The sequence below is a fragment of the Mirounga angustirostris genome, unplaced genomic scaffold (genome assembly GCF_029215605.1).
Source record: "Mirounga angustirostris isolate CCGP_5_RB_7025 unplaced genomic scaffold, mMirAng1.0.hap1 SCAF_14, whole genome shotgun sequence".
NCBI classification, from domain to species: Eukaryota; Metazoa; Chordata; class Mammalia; order Carnivora; family Phocidae; genus Mirounga; species Mirounga angustirostris.
In genome coordinates, this window is record NW_026991722.1 from 15,710,092 (window position 1) to 15,727,556 (window position 17,465).

The following is a 17,465-nucleotide window of genomic DNA, read 5'->3' on the forward strand; positions in this document are numbered from 1 at the left end:
AATGTGAATTTTCTCTGAGTGCAAGATATTTATCATCTTAAAGTGTGTTATAGCCATCTGCTACTATATCAAACTCTGTACAAGTACGATTTCATTCTGAAAAAAAAAAGAGAGACATTTCCACCCTCCTTAAAAAAAAAAAAAACTATTTAAAATCACTGCAATAGAAAATGACCTATTTATCCTTGAAAAGTCTTTATGTGATGTGTAGGTACTCATGAGAAAGTTGAAAACATGCTCTCAAGTGGTTAAAAGGAAAAACAGAGTGTCCAACTATTTTGTGACTTTTTAGGTTGGAAGATTTAAAGACTGTTTCTGAAAGTTGAAGTTAGTCCTCATACAGATGAAGAATCATTTTCATAAATCTTATTTTTACCAGCAGAGGATCAAAATGCCTTTTGCACATTATGGTGGAAGGAAGACACAGTGTTTTCAAAATATTACGAGTCACAGGACATGTCTACTGTGGTTTAATGTGAAACACGAGCAACATCATCTCCTTATTGCCTAGTGTTCTTCCAGGAACAACAAGTGATGAGCCAGGTCATGATCTTGGGGTCCTCGGATCTAGCCCCGTGTCAGGCTCCCTGCTCAGTGGGGAATCTGCTTCTCCCTCTCCCTCTGCCCCTCTTTGCCCGCTCATGTGCTTGCACGCTCTCTCTCTCTCCCTCAAATAAATAAATAAAATCTTTAAACAAACAACCAAAAAAAAAAAAAAGGATAAATAGATAGATAGATAGGAATAGTAGCAAAGATTTACAGAATGCCCTAGAAACAGGTCCTATAAAATGAAAAAACTTCCTTGCATTCTTAGTAAAACACACATGTAAGGGCGACACACAGAATCCTTATAATTTAATCCAATCTATTCATCCCCCTTTGATATGGAACTTACTATGTCCTGATGAAATATTACTGATAGATCATTCCCTTTGTCTTTGAAAACCAGATCATGTTCCTTCTGTGACTTGCCTAATATGTCATAATAAGGCAATAGACCCAATTATGAGCCAAGTTTTTTACTAGCCCCTCAATTTACTTTTTTAGATAAGACCGAGCTATCAGTATCCGGAGAGGCCCAGAAACAGGAACTCATCGAGGCAGCCACTGGGTTGTTTCCTTTCTCATGAGGTGACTCCAGCTGTGGTCTCTTTCACCTTTGAAGAGACGTGAGCGGATGAGAAAACGGGCAAAGAGGGGCATTAAGATTAAAGAAGGGTGTGAGGCTGACAAGGCAGTAAGCGAGAAATGCCTGGCAATCTTCCAACCCTAATGGAAAATTGAGCAAGGAGAGCATATGCATAATGTCACAGGAAGAAGATCTTGACCTGTCTTAAAAGGCGGGAACTTTGACCAAACTTCCCACCGAAAATATGACTAAGGGTATGGGGCACCTAGCTGGCTAAAGTCGGAAGAGCATTCAACTCTTGATCTCGGGGTCATGAGTTTGGGCCTCACGTTGGGTATAGGGATTACTTAAAGAAATAAACTTTTAAAAAAGAAAGAAAGAAAGGAAATATAAATAAGGGTAAATATAAAAAGTCTTCACTTAGATGCAAAAATCCCAGTACCACATTTACAGGATTAGGACTAAATGAATTAGCAGCCATGTGTTAATTTTTTTAATTTAATGGACCAGATACTCATTGTCAGTAAACAATGAGTTAACAGCTAAAAACCAAAAGTGCCATTGCAGTTTCAGACAGAATCCAGAAGGAAGAAAGTGGTTGCTGGCCAGGTCCATGGGGTATAATAACAATGTCTGGGGCACTGCATTTAATTCTGGACACCATGTTTTAAGAGTTGCTTGAACACATATAAAGAACAGTAAAAATGGTAAGGAAACCAATAACTATTTTATGAGGAAGAGTGGAGGAATCACAAAGAGAACTGAGCTCCTATGGATATCAGCAAGGAGTGAAATCAAAGGGCAATCTTAATCCTGCTGGACACAGACAACATCTGTGGTCACATTACAAGGGTGTTTGATTCATGGTGGGCCCATAGTAAAAACCATCTCTTATGTTGGTAGTAGAGAGGGTGACTGGTTCATCTTGCCAAAATGTAAAAAACAAAAACAAAAACAAAACCCTCTAAGATTCACCCAATTGATATAGTTCAAGTGCCTAAGAACAAATAAAAATTTAATTTTACTTTAAATGATGAAATGTACAAAGAGGCAACAGAATTTGGGGGGGTGTTGGAATTGTTCTGTATCTTGATTGTGGTAGTAGTTACCCAACTTTACCCATTTGTCAAAATCCATCAATCTGTATACCATAAAGAACAAATTTACTGCTTATGAATTATAAAATAAACAACTAATCAAAATATGTTAAGTTTAAAATAAAACAAAGGTCACTTTACCCAAAGAGAGCTTCTTGCTCACACTATACTACACACCAATTCCAGAGTAGAAGAAACTAAAGGGACCCCAAGCATTTCACCTTCTCAATGCCCTTTTGGTGGTTGATACACATTCTGGAGGTATTAGGAAAAGGTCCACTTAAGGTCTTTCCAGAGATGGGGGCCTGAGAAGAGAAACCAGTTTCTCTCCCGCTTCTTGGCGTGGGACAGATAGAACATGCACACAGACTAGAATATGCTATATGACAGATGGACCAGCCTTGTTGGCCTCTCAGCCTCTAAACAAACCTGTCTAAACTGGAAAATAAATAGAAATAGAAATAAATGTACATTCACCCTTTCTTTTCCTGCTGTTTCTCCTCTTTAACCATAGAGCTTATTTATCATTGAGTTTCTAGGATCGTAGCCTGACCTGGAAGTCGAAACATAAGACTAAACATATTTGCCTAGAAAAGAAAACTAAATCTGTTTATACATTCATATGAGCCTAGATCTACATTTTCAATGTGAAGCAATTCTCATTTTACATCTTTGTCTTATATTGTGTCTCATCAGATAAGAAATAATGATAAAAAAATAAAATCGACTTCAAAGTTTTCTAACTAGTTGGTGCAGTTTAAAGACACTGAGTGTGGTCAGTTATTATGCCAGCAGATGGAATGTTTCACATTTAGGGTATGAATTCCAAATTGTAGATATACCCAGAGCAAGTCATAATCCTGTGCAGTTACTATTTGACACATGAACAGAAGAAGCTGCCTTGTGCTCCATTGGGCCACCAAGAAAAGACGTGGTGCCTACCTTCCCACCTCAGATAAAGCCAGCCCTCCACCAGCTGTCAAGAGGCCTAGTACTCCTTGTCTCCCCAAGAAGGCATCAGTGAGGAGGTGTTGGCTCTCACCTCCTCCACCATGCTCTCTGGAAACTGCAAGATAGAGCAATTGTCCAATGGCTCCCCAACCAGATATATTCAACCAGATGCCTTCCACTCAGAGATCATCATACAAATCCCTTCAGGCTTTATGAATACCAACAGAAGCCCAAGCCCAACACATCGGCTACCATCACCCAAACTACTAGGCACACACTACCGTGACCCAAGTTCCCTTCCTCTGCGCCCTCCCAAACCTGCAGTGTGTTCTAAGGAACTCAGTGTATCATCGGAAACTCCCTTTTTCCTCACATTCTTCTCTTTCACGGCCCATATGAAATGTGGTCATTACATAAAAACATCTCTTCCTCTTTCCCCAGCGCCCTCTGGAGTGGAGCTGGAGCTCTCTTTTCTCACACACCCCATGTAACGTGGGGTCTAGAAATGGGGTGCTGTTCCCACTGCAAAGATAAAACTCTTAATTCTCCTCCCTACACCTGTTTCTCCCCTGGGTCTTCTCAGTCCAGGAAATCACAGAAATAGCCACCAGATTGTTCAGGTCAAAACTCTAGCAGTTATCCTTGGTCTTGGACCATAGCGATACCCAGTCCATCGGGAAACCTATCGGTTCTACCTCAGAAACATATCCCAACCCCATTTGTCTCCATCTTCATCATCGCCGCTGTAATAATACAAGCCACTCAACCATGTCCTCTGCTCTCATCCCCTCCTCTGGCGTATCTCCCCACACTGGTAATCTTCCCTCGAAATGGCTAGAATATCACAACTCTCCCCTCCTTATAACTCAGGAAGAGTTTTCTTTCTTTCCTTACAAATCCCTGCGTGATTGGGGCCCTGCCTACCCGTGTCCTCTTCAAGCACCCCTTCCAGACTTGTTTACTGCAGTAGGTTGAACTGTGTCCCCCATAACGATAGGTTTGATCTCTAATCTCCTCCTCGTACCTGTAAATGTAAACTTATTTGGAAATAGGATCTTTACGGATACATCAAGTTATGATGTCATTACCGAAGGCCTTAACCCAGTGAATGCTGTCCTCAGGAGAAAAAGAAAAGATCGCATGAAGACAGAGACACAGAGAGAGCACCACGTGAAAGAGAGGCAGAGATGCGAGGGCTGCCTCTGCCAGCCGAGGGTCACCAGGGATGTCTGGTAATCACCAGAAGCTAGAAAGAGGCAAAGAAGGATCCACCCCTAGAGCCTTCAGAGGGAGTAAAGAACGGAGAGGCAGTAAATTCCTGTTGTTTTAAGCCACCCAGTTTGTGGCAATTTGTGACAAAAACCCTAGGAAATGAATACACCCACTAAAGTCAAGTCACATTGACTTCTTCGGGTTCCTTAAACACACCCTGACTTCTCCCTGACCCAGGGGCTCTTTCTAGAAAAAGTTCTAACTCTTTTTCTTTGCCCTGAATGTTCTTCTTCCCATCTTTATATGATTAGCTCCTGCATGTCATCACTGTTTAAATGTCCCCTCCTCTGTCACCAACCACTCAACCTAAAAGAGCCACCAAGTCACTGTCTATCACTTCAACCTCTTTTGGTTATTTGCAAAACTTACTCCAGCTCTCCGATATTTTACATGATGACATATTGTTTGTGTCTCTCCACAATAACACGCGCCCCATGAAAACAGTGACCTCACCTGTCTTATTGCTGTCTCCCAGGTGCCCAGATATTGCTTTGTACTTAGTAAGTCAGAAACAAACTGGTCCCGGTTTACCCAGGACTGTCCTGGTTTTAGACCTTAGAATCCTGTGTCCTGGAAGGCCCAATGGTCCCAGGAAAACTGGGATGTCTAATCACACTACTAGTAGACACTGTCAATCCAATTACCAATAACGCTGGAAACTGAATGAATGAATGAACCTTTTAAAGAAATTCTTACTCTCTAAAATCTAACATGATGGGTGTAGTTGAATGTATCAGTCACAAGGTGGCACTAGACTTCTAGATTTATTAACATGCCAACTTTTCATTGAGGTCACCTGGACAGGAGGGAGCATTACATTCTAAAATGTTAAGATACTCAATGGTTTTTTATAGTACTATCAGAGCCTTCTTTAAGATTGAAGTATAGAACTATATACCTCTGAAGAAATTTTAATTCCGAAGTGTATTTCTGACAATCATTAGATGTCTCCAAGTAGAAAAAAGATAAATTTATAAATACCATGACTAATTTGCATTTTAAATTTTATTTAAATTTTCTTTCTGAAACTTATGTCACACTAACATGAAAAATTTGGACAGATAAAATTGTGACCACGGTAACATCTTTTACCCAGGGATTTAAAATATAGCAAGTAGGGGTGCCTGGGTGGCTCAGTCGGTTGAGTGCCCAACTCTTGATTTCAGCTCAGGTCATGATATCAGGGTCATAAGATCGAGCCCCATGTGGAGCTCCATGCTGAGCGTGAAGCCTGCTTGAGCTTCTCTCTGTCCCTCCCCCCACCCACGCATGTACCCTGTCTCTCAAATAGATAAATAAATCTTTATTTTTTAAAAAATATTTTACTTATTTATTTATTTGAGAGAAAGAAAGAGAGAGAGCACAAGCAAGTGGAGGGGCAGTGGGAGAGGGAGAAACAGACTCCCTGCTGAGCAAGGAGCCAGATGTGGGGCTCAATCCCAGCACCCTGAGATCATGACCTGAGCTAAAGCCAGATGCTTAACTGACTGAGCCACCCAGGCACCCCAATAAATAATCTTTAAAAAATAAATAAATAAAATATAGCAAGTATTTATGTATTCACCATAGTTACCATCTGAAGATTTTGATAGCTACAGAAAAATAATCAGTTTTCCCAGAAAAATCTAATGTCAGAAATGTTCCAAGAGAAAACTTTCTCAAGTTTATAGATTTTAGGTAAGAGATAATCCCAACTAGATTTCATTTCCTAGCAGAATCTCATAGTCGCCAAGTCAAAAGAGTTTTCCTCTCAAGAATTCTTGTTTGTAGTAAAGATTTATTGCTCTGATCATTCCAGAAGTTAAAATTTGCTCCGGAAAACAGTTTCTAAAACAGAGGTTGCAATTTAAGGGAATTTCATCCTGTCTTATCCCCATAGATCAAGGTAGCTCATTCTGAGCTCAGCAAGATTGTGACACGGTGTTTGTAAATTCATAAACATATTTAAGCAATATTTACATGCTATTTATAAAGAATACATGTTTGTAGATGAAGTAAAAGCATGGGCTGACAAGATACTATGCCTGAATCGTCATGGCGGTGGCCTCTGGGGAGAAATCAAGGGAAATAGAACCAGGGAGGAATTCAAGAGGGCTTCAACTTTATCACTAATATTTATTTGGTTTTTTTTTTTTAAAGATTTTAGTTATTTATTTGACAGAGAAAGAGCCCAAGCGGGGGCAGAGGGAGAAGCAGGCTCCCCGCTGAGCAGGGAGCCCAATGCGGGACTCGACCCCAGGACCCTGGAATCACAACCTGAGCCGAGGGCACACATTTAACCAACTGAGCCACCCACGTGCCCCTATTCATTTGTTTTTGACTAAAGTTTGGTACCTGCTTGTGTGTGCCAATGTTTGTTATATTACATTCTGTTGTCTTTCTTGTTATATTTTCCAATGACAAAAAGAAGAAAAATAAATTAACTAATTAATTGGTATTGTCCCCAAGGATCAGTTGACTTTCCTGCAACAAATCTGTCAAGTCAAGGAATGAAACAGAATATGTCCAAGATGAGGCAGCCCTTGGGCTCTTTGTCTGAAGCCTTCACGATGGCATACAAACCCAGGACGGATTGTTTTGATTAGAGGTTTTAGTGAATCTTGGGATAAGTGGGTTTATTTCTTTTTAAACTTGTTATTGGAAAAGAATGTTTTGCAAAACACAGTTCTGATGAGAATATTTTATAGATAATGGCCCCCACACTAGAGAGAGACTGAGGGCGAGCAGCGAAGGGAAAAGAGCTACAAGGTCTGGAAAAGGAGTCGATGCAACTGGCAACCATTTACCATAAACCAGTGTAAGATGACAGACTCACGGGGAAATCTCTGGCATGTTTAAAATGTTCTTTTTACGGTAACGGTTTTGCCTTTCACAAATGCAACATAATGCGGGAGAGAAACCCAAGGTCACCAGCTCGAACAATGCAGGAAGAATTCCAGGGGGTTCTTCCTGCTTTCAGCAGTACCCTTCAAGAGATTTTGATAGCTTCGAAGTCGCTACTTTTTAGAGAAAACACTTATTTTCTAAAGTAGTCTCGGGCGCCTGGGTGGCTCAGTCAGTTGAGCGACTGCCTTCGGCTCAGGTCATGATCCTGGAGTCCCTGGATCGAGTCCCGCATCGGGCTCCCTGCTCGGCGGGGAGTCTGCTTCTCCCTCTGACCCTTTCATGCTCTATCTCATTCTCTGTCTCAAATAAATAAATAAAATCTTTAAAATAAAAAATAAATAAATAAAGTAGTCTCTATTCCCAACATGGGGCTCGAACTCACGACCCCAAGACCAAGAGTCACCTGCTGTACTGACTGAGCCAGCCAGGAGCCCCATGAAGACATATTTTAAATGTATCTTTATATAGTGAGATTTTTTTCTTTAATATTCTTCAATATATTTATATCATCTTTTCAGATCATTATATCATTTTCTTAGATCAATTCAAATTCAATGAAAAATTGCTGTCTTGTTTGTTTCTCAGATGTGTATACCATCCATAGGGAGGTTGGATTGTGGCAAGGATCCATGGAGTTCTCTATAAAAGCTTGCAATTAATTTCGTTTTCTCTCTTTTAAGATGAAAAAATAAGATACGCTTCGAAACTGACATTTTCCACTAACGTGTTGGTGCAGAGTCATGGAGTGAAGCATACAAGTCTTGTTTGTATTTGCAGCTGCAGGGGTTAGAAGCATAGACTCAGTCAGACCGGCTGAGTTCTGTAGAATCTGGGGCAATTTACATAAATCCCCCCACGCCTCCATTTCCTTATCTATGTGAAATGGCCGTGGTATTAATAGTACTTACCACATCAAGTCTTCAAGAAGAAAAATATGACTCAGTATCTGCAAAGCACTTAGAACCATGTCAGACACCTAGAAAGGACAAGTATGATGATATAAGCTACATTATACTCAAGAAAATTTTAAGGTAACCTATGTTGGGTCCGTATTCCTTTAGGGCACGTATGTTCTTGTTGTTTTCCACATGATTCTGAGAACAAATGTGTATCTGGAGATGTAAGTCTGCCCAGGGCCAGTTTCTGGGGCCTGTGACCTATTCAGGGCCCCCATGCCCTTCTCAGAAGGACCCCTTGCTTGGTTTAATGTTCTGTTGTCCCTGTCTTGAAATTCTTTTTTTTTTTTAAGAGTAAAAATTAGTGAATTTTATTTTTTTTATTGTGTTAAGTGAGCCACCACACAGTACATCATTAGTGGGGGGGGGGGGGGGGGTTTAAGATTTCATTTATTTATTTGACAGAGAAAGAGACACAGAGAGAGAGGGAACACAAGCAGGGGGAGCGGGAGAGGGAGAAGCAGGCTTCCCGCGGAGCAGGGAGCCCGATGCGGGGCTCGATCCCAGGACCCCGGGATCATGACCCGAGCCAAAGGCAGACGCTTAACGACTAAGCCACCCAGGCGCCCCCATCATTAGTTTTTGATGTAGTATCTTGAAATTCTTAATGATGGTCCTGATTCTATCTAAACTCTGTCTTCTGTTCTAGGTTGTTTTAAGCCCAGAGGCCCAAAGCTGGTCATCATGGCCTCTTGGCTCACAGGTTTGGGGTCAACTGTTTTGGAGGAAATGGAAAGCTCTGTCAGGCACATTGTTCTGTCTGTCTCCATAGCACCCAGCAGACTGCTGCTGGGGCACAAAACACTTGCTTTACTCCCTTTTCCTTGCCTCCGACATGTAAAGGGAACACATCTATAAATATGCATTTATAGAGAGGAGAAAAAAGAGCTTGGCCTTTTTGCAAACACCACTTACACAAAACTATGCTTTATTCCATACCATTCCCCTCAGGAGTGAAATGATCAAGTCCAGAGTTTCTGTTCTTCCTTCAGGATCTCTTTCTTCCTTAGGAAAGTGTCTTGGAGGGTACAGGGTAGGGCAGGAGCAGAGTCCTTAATTCTAGGTGCGTGATCTCAGACAGGCAAGTCATTTAAGCTTCCCTGGTCACACTTCCAAATTGTTTTCAAATGAGAAGAACAGTAGTTGCCAGATACAGGAACGATGTGAGATCAGAAGATCATGTATGTAAAAGCATGTTATCATCTGGAAGGTGGGGGCAGTAGTCACAGCATGAAATCATTCCCTTCTGCTTTCTTTCCTAGGGTGACAGTCACAAAGTAGCTGACTCCATTTTCCCAATGGAAAAATTGAGTGCCCAGCACATTGAGCTGCTCCATAAAAGTTTTTTTTTTTTCTAATTTTATTTATCTGAAAGAGAGAGAGTGGGCACACACAACCAGGGGGAGAGGCAGAGGGAGAAGCAGACTCCCCACTTAGTGGGGAGCCTGATGTGAGGCTTGATCCGGGACCCCAGGATCATGACCTGAGCCAAAGGCAGACACTTAACCCACTGAGCCACCCAGGTGCCCTGCTCCATAAAAGTTTTAAAGTAAAGGTTAAACAAGGTACACACACATGCATTAAATAATCACTGATTCTGCATCTTCTTTGAGTTAGTCCCAGAGAAAGCACCAAGAAGTGGATTAGGAAATGCCTTTTCCTCAAAGGGCTCACACCATAGGATAGGTAGGAGTGACAATTGAGGGGGAAATGATCACCATACAGAATCATAAATATTTTAATGAGGGAAAAATGTGGAAAGTGCTGAGGCATCGTCTGTTCTCCCACAGGATCTTGGAGAAGACTTCAAAGAGAAGGCTTGTGGGAGTTCACCATTTGGAGAAGGAGAAGGGTATTCAGAGTCAGAGGGGGTCCATCCATGTGGGGCATTTGTGGAAAGAAAATAAGAGACAAGGACTAAAACAGGAGGATGAGGTAAGGATTCATTCTGCAGGTGAGCCTTTGGGGCACTTTCACGGGTTTCTGATTCCAGAGTGCAGTGGTCAGAATTGTTTAAGAAGATCATCTTGGACGCAGACTAGATAAAGCATAATTCCTCATGACGTGAGGACACCAAGGAGGCAGGAACATTTATTAGTAAAAAACTATTCCCAAGTGTCCATCAACTGGTGAATGATAAATCAGGGTGGTTTATCCATATGAGAGAATATTATTCAGCCATAGAAAGGAATGAGGTGCTGATACGTGCTATGATATGGATGAACCCTGAAAACATTATGCTAAGTGTAAGGAGCTAGTAACAAAGGACCAGATGATAACATTTATATGGAAAGTCCAGAATAAGCGAATTTCTAGAGACAGAAAGTAGATTACCTATTGCCAGGGGCTGAGGGAAGGGGCGTAGGGTGGGGCATGACTACTCATGGGTACCAAGTTTCTTTTTGGGTGATGAAAATGTTCTGGAATTAGGTAATGGTGACGGTCCACAACTCTGTGAATATACTAAAAACCCCTGACTTGGACAACTTAAAATAGTACAATTTGAAATACGAAAGAATCTATCGCCTTTGTCTGATAGAGAAATAAGGAAGAACTGAACAGAATTAGCACCAAATAAAGAAACAGGCTGGGTTTCAACATATTTAGAAGATATGGCAGTAAAAGAAAAATAGAGCTTTCCTCAAGCCTTCTAACCAGAGGCAGTAGCCGAGTGGGGCTGAGCCAGAGGTAAAGAGGAAATATTCTTGCCAATACAGACCTGGGTTTCAGATGTAGCGGGACAGACAGTAGAAAAGCTATACAAGGTTGCACGAAATTACTGCAGGGAGGAGATGGAGCTCACTAGCAGTCAGAAGCAACGAGCAGTTTTTTTGTGGGCCTTTTAAGAAGGCTGTATTTAGCAGAAATATATTTGCAATGATTACTTCCTTTGTAGTTTTGTTTCAAAGAGATTTGAAGCTGTTTATAAAAATGCATACTATACAAATGTAGGATAAAAGTAGAGACTGTGATTAAGGCAAAGGGATATTAATAATAAAAAGGGTCAAAAGAAGCGGGAGGGGTGGGTACTGTACAGAACTGTATATCAAAAAATCTCTTGTACTTTCTGAAAGTGTGTGCAAATTGAGATCTGGGTTTTGGAGGGTTTTTTTAGCAGCAGGAACATGAAGTACAATTATTTGAGAAGAATAATCAGTTGGTTACAAGAGTCACTGGTGAATGAGGGGTTTGGATTCGTTAGCTTCCTGTTAGTTGAGGTTTTGCTATATAAGGCTTTCCTGTTTTGCAGATGAAACCACCACTGCTGTTCGAGTCCAGGTGCGTGAGTTCTGCAGAGAGCTGCTCCTTCGCTCCTTCGCTCCTTCGCTCCTTCACGGGGTCTGGAGGCGCCGCGCTGAGCAGACGGTGCGGTGAAGTTCTCAGCTAGTCCCAGGCACCCTGTCCTGGGAAAGAAGGGGGCAAGCCTGGGGACACCTGCCGTTGGTCTCCAGCGGCAGCATGCAGCCAACGCCAGCATTTGACGCTGGGCTTCAGCGTGTCTTCTCAGCAGAACGGGGCTTCTGGAATATGCCAGGGAATTAGGTGTCATGACTCTGGGAGTCTGAGCACAAACTGCAATCAGATCTAAGGATGCACCTAGTGTCTGGTCCTTTCCCATCCCACCCGACCCTGCCCCATGCCCTAGAAGGTGGCAGCAGCTAAATTGACGGCTGTAAGTAGAAGACAATGAAGCTAATTGGCAACAAAAAATAAATGTAAAATACATTGAACGGGGCACCTGGCTGGCTCAGTGAGTAGAGCGTGCAATTCTTGATCTGGGGGTCGTGAGTTCGAGTCCCACATTGGGTGTAGAGATTACTTAAAAAATTAACTTTAAAAAAATAATAATAAAATACATGGGACAGCAATACTAAATATGGGGAAAATAACAAAGGACACCCAGGCACTCAAACACAAATAAAGGCTTTGATTTCTCACAGCTAGCCACAGAACTAAGGATTATTATTACTAATGTTGGGGTTTTTTTGCTTGCTTTGAGCTTCTACTTCCATATCTCCAGCAGGTCCAAGAAACATTTTTTTAATCAGTTGACACCATTATCCAAGCCCAGGAGTCGCCTTTGGGATGGGATGTCTTGCTGTTAAAAGGCAGCCGAAGGAACTAGACGAGAGGTGGGAGGTAGGGAGGAGAGACAGCAAGCAGGATGGGTTGAAGAGAAGGAGTCTAACTGAATGCAGTTGTGACACCTTGAAATACCAAACCATTTCATCACTTTCTAGAAAAATCATGATACCTCACCTCCCAGCTCACCCTTCTCCAACTTACTGTTTCGTGTTTCAGTATTTACCAGAGCTTTGTTTTGTTTTTGTTTTTGTTTTTTTAAGAATTTTATTTATTTATATAAGAGTGAGAGAGAACGAGAGAGAGAGAGAGCACAAGCAGGGGGAGCAGCAGGCAGAGGGAGAAGAAGACTCCTCACTGAGCAAGGAGCCCGATATGGGACTCGATCCCAGGACCCTGGGATCATGACCTGAGCCGAAGGCAGACGCCTAAGCAGCTGAGCCACCCAGGCACCCTGGTTTTGTTTTTTTAAGATTTTTATTTTTAAGTAATCTCTACACCCAACGTGGGGCTGGAACACACAACCCTGAGCTCCACCGACCAAGCCAGCCAGGCATCCCCAGACTTTTGTCTTTTAAGCCATTGGATATAAAGCATTTTACAAGAAATTGCAGCAATCGTATATGAAAGCACATGGGTCATCTGGGGTTGGAGACCCTGGGTCTTGCTCTGCAATTAACAAGCTCACCCCAGCAAGGAACAGAGCTGACGCCACTCATGGCCTGTCTCCTGATTCATAAAACAGGGTGTTTGACCACATATTTCTAGTCGCCCTTCCATCTTGAACTTGCTCTGATAACCTGATGCAGTGTAGTGCTAAGAATGAGGGCACTGGCATTTGGTAATGCCTGCCTTTTGCCATTTATTTTGTAACCATGTTAAGCCTCAGTATCCTCATTCATGAGATGACTATCATGATAATGAATCTATCATCTACTTCATGGAAGACTTGCAAACATTAAGTAAGGATGTGTATAAAATGCCTACCCAGGCATGGCTTATATTAAGCCTTTTTAAAAAGTTCCTTACTGCTACCAGCATGAGTAATAGCCTACAGAAGAGAAAGACAGCTCTAATACAGAACGCACAAGTCCCTTTATATTTAACAACAAGAACAAAAGTGAGTCTTACCATGAACATGTTTTCTCATTTCAAAAATAATATTGCTCATGGTAAGAACTTTAGAAAACACTTTTTAAGCATTCGATCTTCTGAGAAAAGAGACCTGCAAAGTGAGGCAGGATTTCTTCTGAAACACAACAATTCTTGAGATTAAATGACCAAGGGATTTAAAACTGTAGATTTGCCAAATCCAAGTCTTTTAAACTTCAAAAGTCATCAATTAAGCAGCAGAATGCACAGTTATGAAAGGCTACATACAATCACCGTGATTCGAGATCTCTCCTTGTGGGGCTCTGTCATTGTAAAGACGATTTCCTTCCAAGGAGGAAAATGATGGAAACCATTACCAAAATGTTTCTTCTCGGCCCCCTGCCTGCGCTGGCCCTAGTTCTGGTCAGCAGACAGCACTGCTTTTGATATCCAGTTGCTGTCTTCCCCTGCACCTGCCGGGCCCCGCCTGGCACAGATAAATTGCAGCAAGCACGGCCTCAGAGCCGGCCACCTGGCAGCCTTCCAGGATCTCGATGCATTGCTAGGAACAAGATCCTGCCTTCCCGTATAAATTCAGGATGGTTTGTAGGCGGCATTAATGAAACTGCTCAGGAGCCGTTTGTGGAGAATGATTTTGTGCTAGGGTCTGCCAGAGACCCTGAAGAGGAAGACAGGAGACATCACCAAGGTTTTTAATCCTTGTGCCCCTGCACCCACGTGATGGTTGTTGCAGTAAGTTTTTATGATACTAAAAGCCTGCCAAAAGGAATGAAATTTTGATGTATGTTACAATGTGGACGAACCTTGAAAGCATTATGCTAAGTGAAACAGGCCAGACACAGAAGGACAAATACTGTGTGATTCCATTTATATGAAGTGCCTAGAATAGGCCAATTCACAGGGACAGAAAGTAGAATAAGGGAGGGGCCAAGGGGGAGTACTTGTTTAAGGGGTACAGAGTTTACACTGGGAATGGTGAAAAAGTTCTAGAGGTGGATGGTATCTCTAGTAGAGAAGCGAGCAGCTGCAAATCCAACTTAAACAGCAGTAATTTGAACAACATGCTTGGGTATCATGCCCACCAGCTTCGAGGGAGTGGTCCACCTTTGGGAGGATGGAAAGGGCAAATTGATCGGTGGGGAGTTACTTTGACCATCTCTGTAACTCTTTTTTTAAACAATCTGAGCAAAGCCTGGGAAACTGCCATCTGTTAGATCTCCGTGGTTGTTGACAAGTGTTTGTTACATAATTTTCTGTACTAAAGAGATAAATTGATCAGCCCTTGAGCTTCTGTCTTCAAACCTCCAGCACCTCTTCCCCCTTCCTCACTTTCTGCTGATGTCCCTGCTCCCCACTTCCCAGAAAACACTGATACAGTCAGAACTCCCCAGGCCTCCCCGACCACATCCGCCCACACCCCAGTATCAAGACCCACATAGTCTGCTTGTTGACTCATTGCCAGAGAAGGACTATCGAAGTCCAATTCTTTGTTTGTCAATGGGTCCCATTGCCATTATTTGCTCAAGGTTATCTCTGCAGTAATTCTTTATTGTCTGTCTCCTCTGCGAGAACATATTCTTCGTAAAAGCAGGGATTTTTGTCTACCTAACTCTCTGATGTATCCTAGGCATGGAGATCAGCTGCTGGCCTGTAGTAGACTCTCAATAGACAAATGAATACATTCCTTTTCTATATGTTTGAAAAATGCCAATATTTTTAAAAAATGAAATGCTTGAATAGAAAAACATAACTTGATTGCATGAAATATTTGGAATACACGATTCTTGCCTGTCATTCCCGTAAACCAGTTAACCCATAAACAGGGTTAAATGTTCCGAAGTGCCAATATTTCTACATCCAAGCTGCATCTCCCAGAAGTCACACACAAAATATTTTGTCATCCATATCTTCCCAATGTTATTTTAGAAATAAGCTGTCTCTCTGGCATTGTGTCTCTGAACCTCCAGATATCTGTGAATTTATGCAGGAGATCACATTTCAAACCTCAAGAAACGTGAAAGTCATTTAAGTACAGGCAAAATCGGAACTATCAGAATACAGTGGGTTAAAAGCTGAATGCACTTTTGTTGGAGCACCTGGATGGCTCATTTTTTTGAGCCTCCAAATCTTGAGGCTCAGGTCATGATCTCAGAGTTGTGAGATCGAGCCCTGCACTGGGCTCCACTCTGGGTGTAGAGCCTGCTTAGGATTCTCTCTGTCTCTGCGCCTCCTCCACCCACTCTCTCCCTCTAAAAAAAATAAAAATAAATAAATATTTTTTTAGAAATAAATAAAAGCTGAATGCGCTTTTCTAGACAGCAAAAATTGCCAAGGTAAATTCCTTGTGACTAATTACAAGACTAAACATCTTTAGGGGGTGCCTGGGTGGCTCAGTCGTTAAGCGTCTGCCTTCGGCTCAGGTCATGATCCTGGGGTTCTGGGATTGGGCCCCACATCGGGCTCCCTGCTCGGTGGGGGGTCTGCTTCTCCCTCTCCCACTCCCCCTGCTTGTGTTTCTTCTCTCGCTGTCTCTCTCTCTGTGTCAAATAAATAAATAAAATCTTTAAAAGCAAATAAATAAACAAACAGACAAACACATTTAGTCTGAATTACATATGCTGTTTTTCAAAACACTAAACAAAATGTAGGTTTATAGTACAGAAGCAGGTTATTCTTTGCTTGGCCTCTATACTTCCTGTCATCAAAGGAGAGCATGAAGGTCATCATTAAAGGCTTTTTTTTCTTCTGACCTACTTGAGAACACTCTGAAATGATCAGCTGCAAAACATTCTGGAAACTGGGCAATGTTGGCCTTAACAGTGACAGAATAATGAACAAGTGTGTCTCTTGAGGGAGGTCTCATTCAGCAGAAATGCACGGATACCTTTTTATTTTAAAAAATGTCCACTCTAATAATAGCTGTGACTTGATTCGTATTTGAAGCTTAGAAGAGTCTTTTAGGATATATTCTAAATTACTAGTACGAGCTGTTTTAGCTCGAATGTGAGCTAGCAAAAATTAAATTTTACTTTTCAATACTGTATGTTTTAGCTCCACCACTAGTCACTGCATTGCACCTTAAATGTAACGGATTACAGTGTTGGGGGGAAGATTTTAAAGATGCTTTCCCTCTGACACGTGGTATTTTGGTGTAGAAGCAGCTCGTGTGCCTTTTGGGAGTGGGGGTTAAGCTTTAAAGTTAAAGAATAGGATTTCTCTTCTAGGCAAAATTATGTTCCATGACCTAATTCAGGGGAAAACCAGACCCAGGGATCGGAACGGCGCATTAAGACTCAAGAATTCTAATCATTTCTCTGGGCTTGTTCTCAATCTAAAGCATCAGTGATTGCTTTCACTTCTCTGTGGCTCTGTTTCTATATCTGAGCTCACCACACAAATGCCCCCCAGAGTTCGTTAGGTAGCGCAATTGGAGCGCCTCTGGAGTTTCTATAGCAGCTCAGCTCAACCCGGACATTCGGGATTGACGTGGTCAAAAGTTGAAGTCGGCCGTTGTTGGTGCCACTGAGGGATTGTGTTCATGAACTTCCTTGTTCTTTGCACAAGAATGAGTAACTTTTTTTTTCTGTTTCTCTTTTATTAGAACAAGTAAATATTTACAAAGGCAATGCAAGTACAGTATTCGTTACAGCATAAAGTAAACATACAGCATGAAAACCAATTATTTAGAGGATGTTAAAAGTCTCTCAGCAAATTTCTTTTCCTATCTTAAAATTTAATCAAGTGCTCATTTGTATAAATGCAACTGGATTCAATGAGTCACAGTAAGCCTTTCAAAGGTTAGTGTGTTTTTTCTTTTTAAAGGTTAGTTGTTTTTGTCAAGTACTATTAAAGTGGAAAAATACACCATGTTTTCATTGATAAAGATGAACTCATTTTTATATGCAGTTGATGCCAGAGGACAATAGATTAACAAATGAATATTAACTGTTATGTTGGAGATATATATGATCTGTCAGA